This window comes from Charadrius vociferus, unplaced genomic scaffold, assembly GCF_000708025.1.
Source record: "Charadrius vociferus isolate BGI_N301 unplaced genomic scaffold, ASM70802v2 scaffold183, whole genome shotgun sequence".
Lineage (NCBI taxonomy): Eukaryota > Metazoa > Chordata > Aves > Charadriiformes > Charadriidae > Charadrius > Charadrius vociferus.
In genome coordinates, this window is record NW_009648250.1 from 4,875,777 (window position 1) to 4,883,744 (window position 7,968).

A 7,968-nucleotide genomic window follows, 5' to 3' on the forward strand; every position below is an offset into this window, starting at 1 on the left:
CCCCCCAGGCCCGGCTCCTCTCCCCACACACCCCAGAGCCCCCCATGCAGCAGTAGCAGCAGCAGCAGCAGCAGAGAGCTGCATGGGCTCCACAAAAAGTGGCTGACACACGCGTCAAAAATCATAAAAATGAAAAACGAGGCTAAGGGCTAGGTGGCAAAGGCGCAGCACCCTGGATTTCATCTTAAGTAGACAACGTTAGTGCATAGCCAGGGTCTTCCTGAAGTTCTCTGAGAATGAATGGATTGAGAGCAATCCTGCGGAGAAGGACTTCGAGGTGCTGGTAGATGAAAAGCTGGACATGAGCGGGCAATGTGCACTTGAATCCCAGAAAGCTCGCCATATCCTGGGACTCATTAAAAGAAGCATGGCCAGCAGGTCAAGTGAGGTGATTTTGCCTCCCCACTCTGGTGAGACCCCACCTGGAGTACTGCGTCCAGCATAAGAAGGACATAGACCTGTTGGCACAAGTCCATAGAAGGGCCACGAAAGTGATCCAAGGGCTGGAGCACCTCTCCTATGAGGACAGCCTGAGAGAGCTGGGGTTGTTCAGCCTGGAGAAGAGAAGGCTCCAGGGACACCTTATACATAGCAGCCTTCCAGAACTTAAAGGGGGCTTATTAGAAAGATGGAGACAGATTTTTTAGCAGGGCCTGTAGTGACCTGTTTGGATTGGATATAAAGAAGAATTTTTTTACAGTGAGGGTGGAAAAGGTTGCCCAGGGAAGTTGTGGATGCTTCATCATTGCAAGTGTTCAAGATCAGGTTGGATAGAGCTTTGAGCAACCAGATCTAGTTGAAGATATCCCTGCCCATGGCAGTGGAGTACACTAGTTGATCTGCAAAGATCCATTCCAACCCAAACCATTCTGTTGTTTTATGATTCTATGACTTTTGTGGCCAGCTGTCATGGCAAGAAGACCCTGCACATTCATTCACAACTGTGGGTAACCCAACAAGTTACAGCGGCAATCTCTACTTGTGCTGCAATCCTATCTCCCTGACTGCAAGCACTAGGTACTTTTTTGTTAAACAGTGAAATCTAAACATTTTCTCCCAGTTTCTAAAGCTTACAGAGCATTTAGAAAAGCACAGGGTTGAGACAAACTCAGAGTTAGTAACTGATTATATTCCCCTTGTGCATTTCTGGCTCCTGGGGACGTACAGTCTTCTCTATGGCACTCTCCTCATCCAGACAATCTTCTCTGTCTGCCTCTTTGACATTCATGTACCCCTCAATTACTACCATGATTTCACAACAACCAAAATGCCTTGACAGTGTCTTCCATAAAGGAAGCTGCTTTCCCAGCCACTTGTCTAAGTCAACACTGTAATGTTGCTGTGTCGTATCAGCTATAGCATTGTGCCAGGCTACTTCCACTTTTTAAAAACTTACTATCTTTTACACGTCATTTTCTAATCCTCATTGTTGCAGAGGACAGCTTGAAAACACAACTGGGCTGAACACCAGAAGTTTATACCCGTAGTAAGTCCATCATCTATTATTCCAATGCTTATGCCAATTTGATGATTTTTATGGGACCAGTCTGGTGATCTTGCAAGTACTAACACTTCAGTACTATGTCTAGATCTCCTTGTGCTGAAAGATCTATATGTGCATATTCAAAAGGCTGCTTCCTCCTATAAAAAGCCCTACCCACACATTCCAATTAAAAACCTGTTATTTTTCTCAAGTATTATTTTACTGCAGAGTGTTCGAGCAGATTTTATTGTAGCTATGGACTGTATTTAGTTACACTACACTGAGTTATAGCTTAATACTTATACCTGCAACAATCACTGTATATCCACAATCTCACAATAAAACCCAACCTCTCTGCTAACATGAAAGTAGGTACGTGGGTCTATGTCTTCCAGTTCAGCCTTCCTGAGTGTTGTGGTTTGGGGTGGGCTGGCTACTAAACAAATGACAGATGCTGTCTTTTAATATCTCTCTTTCTCTCTCCCTTCCCAGAAGAGAAGGGAGAGAAAATAAGGGAGGGAAACTTATGGGTTGAAAAGAAAACTAAAACTACTTTAATGAAATATTAATAATCAGAAGAAAAGATATAATATCAAAAAGAAAATAATGAAATGTCTACAACATATACAAAACCAGTATCAAGCTCCCGGGATGACAATCATGTCACCGGCAGGCACAGGCAAAGTCTCAGACTGGACTTAGCGATGGATGGGAACTGGATTCAAGAATGCACAGATCGGGATGAAAGGTAGATGAACAGACAGAGTCCTCCTGGGATGCTGGCCATTGAAGAAAGAGGCTGACCCTTTGATCCCTCAGCTTTTATACTAAGCCTGAGGCAGAATATGCTGTTTGTCAGTTTTGGGTCACCTGCCCTGTCCGCTCCTCCCTGCAGGTGTGTCCCCTCTACACTCTTCTGCTTCCAACTCTTCAATGGGACATATAACGAAGTTAGCTGACTTTGGTTGTTACAGCAGTAATTATAAGCAAGAGCCTCTCTGCATACCATTCCTTGGCATCAACTGTAAACACCAGGCCTTCTCACTCTGGAAGAATACACTGTCCGAAAAATATGCTGTGAATTTGAGAAAGTGCAGTTAGTTAGAAGAGACTTAACTGAAAAGTAAAATTGCTGAAAAGAAAACTTGTTCTGTTTTTTGTAAAACCAGGACACCAAGTAGAGAGACATAAGTCCTATAGCTTACCTCCAGCTTTGGAGATCTACATGTCAGCCACACCTAGAGCAGGCAAGCTGCTGTAGTGCTGTGAAGCAAATGTGTTAGTTGCAGTTGCTGTGGCCATGAAAAAGGACCTAAGAGACAAATTCGTGAGTCTCATATTGAAAACATGAAACTTTACAGGTCAGAGTAAGAGCTGCTGGTAGAATTGTTAAAATTGTTTAATAATTCATTGTAATGAAAGAAACAACAAGTATTCCAATGAAAAAAAGATTAAATATTACAACAATAAAATGCATTTGCCATATATTTGCACAATATAAATGACATGGTTTATATGGTGATATGTGGCAAACATTTACGAAGTGTACATCTATGTAAACAAAATGGGCCCATTTAACTTTTTCACTTTTCACATTTAATGCACGAAAACCAAGATAGAGGATGTAAATAGACACTGCAAAAGAGCAGCTGCTTCAAATCCAGGGAACCATAGTTTTCACGCTTCTGTAGTTCATTTACTGAAGATACCTATCTGAATTTCCTATGGAATCAGTTGAATCTGCTTTCCTCCTGGCATGATGCTGTGTGATTCTGATGTCTGCCTGGATAACCAGTCCTCTTTTACTCTTTTCTTAACAGTTTTCAACCTGTTGGTCAGCTGCAGTCAAATCTGACAAACAGATGGAGGTCTCCAGAAGATGAAGAAGTTCAAGTATTGTGGCAAACAACAGAGAGCCACGTAGAGGAGAGGGACTGTAGTAATGAGGAGATGTTGGAAGGACTAGAAGGAAGGGATAGTTTATGCCTGTTTGATATCCTGCCAGTTTATCAGTACCAATGTAGTGGCTAGTCCATCCCACACATGATTTAAAACGAGACTTCTAATACTTTTTCTGGCCCTGCTGTCAGTCCAAGGATGTGAGAAGGAGCTTGTGGTAACACAAAGGGTTTAGTGGGTATGGGTTGGAACTAGAAATACTCAAGCCATGGTGCATGTCCTGGTTCCTTATAAGTATTTTAAACCAGTTCATAGTGCAAGAAAGCTACAAAAGCAGCATACTCAACTACTTAAGTATTCCTGCTAAAAGTGACAGGGAAGCCAGTGTGGCTGCATTGCCCTTGTACTTCACAATCTCCAATTGCAGAACAGCCTTTTTCGTGGCTATCACAATTAGAACAATCCAGGCCTGGTATGTCCTTTCACTGGCTAAAGGTCAAGGGGTGGAAGAATGAGAGTTACCTTTGCCTGATCTAAACCAGATTTAAGGTAAATACAGAGTACTAACTTCCTGACAACTTTCTTAAGATTTCTCTAATAAAATTAAATACTATAAGCAAGCAATGCATTTTTGGTTAGCTAGGCTCCATTGAAATACACCTTTCAACTTGATGCACCAGGCTGCTAAGTACCTAAATAAGACCAATAAAACTATATGTTATATTTCCTTTTTGCTCTAATGACAGACTGCAGCATAATATGTTCAAATAGTTTCTGCTTTCCATGTATGCTCAACAACACCTGACGGAATCCATCCAAAGACATCTTCCATACACAGGAAAGTTCTTCCCTGGTGGTCCATTTCAGGTGGTGCTGATGTTCTATCAAGAAGGCATGAAGGAAATTGGTTATTGAAAAATGAACCTTGTCTCCATGTGCGTATACAGGCAATGCAGTTTGTTGTGATGGTGAGTTACCCGTGTACTAAACACGGCCTAGTCATGACAGCATGTAGCAAACCATAAGCTAATTTACCTGTTTTCTCAGTAGAATAGGTTTGTCTGAGAAAGCCAGTTCTGTGCTAGACAATCATAGAATCATAGAATTGCTGAGGTTGGAAGGGACTTTTAAGATCATCAAGTCCAACCATTAACCTACCCTGACAAAACCACTTCTAAACCATGTCCCCAAGTACCACATCTACCCTTTTTTTAAACACCTTCAGGGATGGTGAATCCACCACCTCCCTGGGCAGCCTATTACAATGTTTAATAACCCTTTCAGTGAAATTTTTTTTCCTAATATCTAATCTAAACCTCATCTGACACAACTTGAACCCATTTCTTCTCGTCCTATCACTTGTGACCAGGGAGAAGAGGTCAGCCCCCACCTCTACAACCTCCTTTCAGGTAGTTGTAGAGAGTGATAAGGTCTCCCCTCAGCCTCCCCTTCTCCAGGCTAAACAACCCCAGTTCCCTCAGTCATTCCTCATAAGACTTGTCCTCCAGACCCCTCACCAGCTTTGTAGCCCTTCTCTGGACATGCTCCAACACCTCAGTGTCCTTCTTGTAGTGAGGGGACCAAAACTGAACACAGTACTCAAGCTAGGGCCTCACCAGTGCTGAGTACAGGGGGATGATCACTTCCCTAGTCCTGCTCACCACACTGTTCCTGATACAGGCCAAATGCTGTTGGCCTTCTTGTCCACCTGGGCACACTGCCAGCTCATATTCAGCCGGCTGCCCACCAGCAGCCCCAGGTCCTTTTCTGCCGGGCAGCTTTTGAGCCACTCCTCCCCAAGCCTGTAGCACTGCATGGGGTTGTTGTGACCCAAGTGCAGGACCCGGCACTTGGCCTTGAACCTCATACCATTGGTCTCAGCCCATCGGTCCAGCATGTCCAGATCCCTCTGTAAGGCCTTCCAACCCTCAAGCAGATCAACATGCCCACCTAGCTTAGTGTCATCTGTGAACTTACTGAGGGTGCATTCGATCCCCTCATCCAGATCACTGATAATTCCTAAGTTTATTTGGAACCAGCTTAATCATGTCTATGTTGCACTAGACAGTGCATTATACAGACATACATTTAATTTTTTCTGCTGATTGGAGGCTGCAATTCTGTCTGTGTGACTGCGGATCTCTTTTATTTAGGAGCAGATTTAGTTATTTTCACTACCATTTGTTATCCTAACCAACTGCCTTTTAAGTATCTGATTTTCCTTGGCAGAATCAAGCAGTGGAGATAAGTCATCTGGATGCAAGAGCAGTTTTCTTAGTCATAAAGGAAGCTGTGCAGTTCCCATGCAAATTTGTTCTCCAGCTTACAAAGAATCACTTAACTGAATTTTTGGTTTGTTGAACAAAGAAATAGGGAACAACCTGAGGTATTCTATGGATGGTGATAATGTGTCCTGTGATTGCTCCAATTTTTTGTCTTCTATTTGTAAGTAAGTGTAAAGTTATGATTGAATAAAACCTTGAAATTAATGTAAAGGTGTTGTGATATTTGACTGAGTTTGCAAATTTCAAAACAACAGGTGGAAGAGATGATACTGTCCAATTTATATTGGTGAGTTGTCAACTTAGATGGTCAGGGACCATATTTAAATGTTAATATTACTGTTTTATTGACCGCCAAAGTTAGGGGAAAACCGAAACTGTGATTCTCCATCATCTAGTAGGTGGGATGTTTATTCTTGCTTAATGTTGGTGGATTTGTCAGAGTACTAACAGTTATTGTGTTCCCCAGAGAAGAAATACCTGAGAATAAGAAACCTAGCAAAAAATGAGAAATCTGCCAGAAAACTGCTGTCCCAAAAAGGAGAACAAGGTGCAAATGTGAATATTTCCATTAATACACTGTGTTTAAGGCAATAAGAAGAATAAGCTGGATGGATGGACGGACAGAAGGAAGGAAGGTTTAAGTAGTTAATGAAAGATATATTTGTGCACAGTTAATTACTCTAGTAAAATATAGCAAGATTTGTTCAACAATATGCAGTTTACATCTTTTGGAAGCATTATATATGAGAACAAAGTAAGATGAATAATTTGGCAAAGACCTGGTCACTAACTGTGAGAAATACATGATTAACTGGGGGTTCTGCTTAGACAGAAATATCACAGATTAATTAATTGATTTAATAGGCAAGATTAATTAATTTCACAGACAAAATTTTCCATTGACCTTCAGTATGTGCAAAATTACTAACTTAACTAGTTCCTGGTCTACAAGAATATTAAAATATCACTGCTATTTTGCCTATCTAAAGAGCATTTCTTTTTAGTGAAGTTCATGAACTATCTCCATTAAGCTGGGGACTGAAAGAACTCTCTGTTAACAGAAATGACATATGAACTTTTTATATTTTGGTCACAGCTTGTGAGAATTTGATCCACATTTTTCTTAGCTAAAAATATTTTTTTGACTACATACAGGCACGATGGTGCTTAGTGTTAGCTGTTGAGATCTATCTCAAGCTAGTTTCTATTCCATATCACTACAAAGGAATAAGCTGCCTTCCTAAGGATTTGATTCACAATCGAAGATAAATTTAGCACTAGCAACTAAAGCTGTTACTGCCTGAGGCAATCTACACCAGCCATTTCTCTGAGATTAGTCATAGGATGTCAAGTACATTTTAAGTGGAAGTTAAAATATAAATGCTCTGTAGTAAAGGTAAAAGTGTATTGATTACAATGTGTTTAAACTAAAACAAACAAAATATGTGCTTTAAGGATATAGTTTCTCTGGGCAGGCTGAAGGTCAGAAAGGTCAAAAGCTGGTATGTTAAATAAATGAATAGAGAAATGTGTGAAGCAGGCCATCGACATGCAAACCAAGGCCAGTGGCAGTTGCAGATATAATAAAGAAATTCCCCATCTGTCCAGGCACCACTTTTAACAGAGAACTCTTAATGAACATATTCTATCATTTTCATGTTCTTGGTTGTCCAATCAGGTTTTTTTTTTTTTGATAGAATACTGGATCCCATTTGGTTCCTGTTTCATAAAGCTACTGGTTGTCCATTTGGAAACAGTAGGAATTCATAGACAGAAGAAATCTTTGGAGATCATCTGAAGGAGTTGAATGAGCTGCCCTGAGAATGTCATCTGTTGCCACTAGCACTGTGTTTTACAGAAGTTTCCAACTCCTTTCCTGTGAGTGGAAAAGTGACAGTATTAGAACCAGTGGAAAAGATCTAAGTACCTAGCAGGCAAAGATTTATTATGTAGGGATGACCAAATTTACAAAGAGTTGGGTAGAGACACAGGCATAGACCGGTTACTTCTATCTTTACAGTGAGTGAAGGCAACAGCAACAAAGGAGTGCTGAAAGCCCCTCTTCTTTTCAGGAACAGTGCTGGTGACTATGTTAACCAACTGTGAAGGTCTGTATGTAGGTTATCTCCCAGATAGTGGTGCTGATGGAGATTGAAAGACAACAAATGCTATGAGAGGTTAGAAATTGGCTAACTTGAGAAAGATGAAAAAACTTTGTGGAGAAGAACTAGAAAAAGACAAGGTACTAGAAGAAAGAGAAGGGTTATAAAATAGAGAAAAAGATGGTGAGGATGTCAGGTA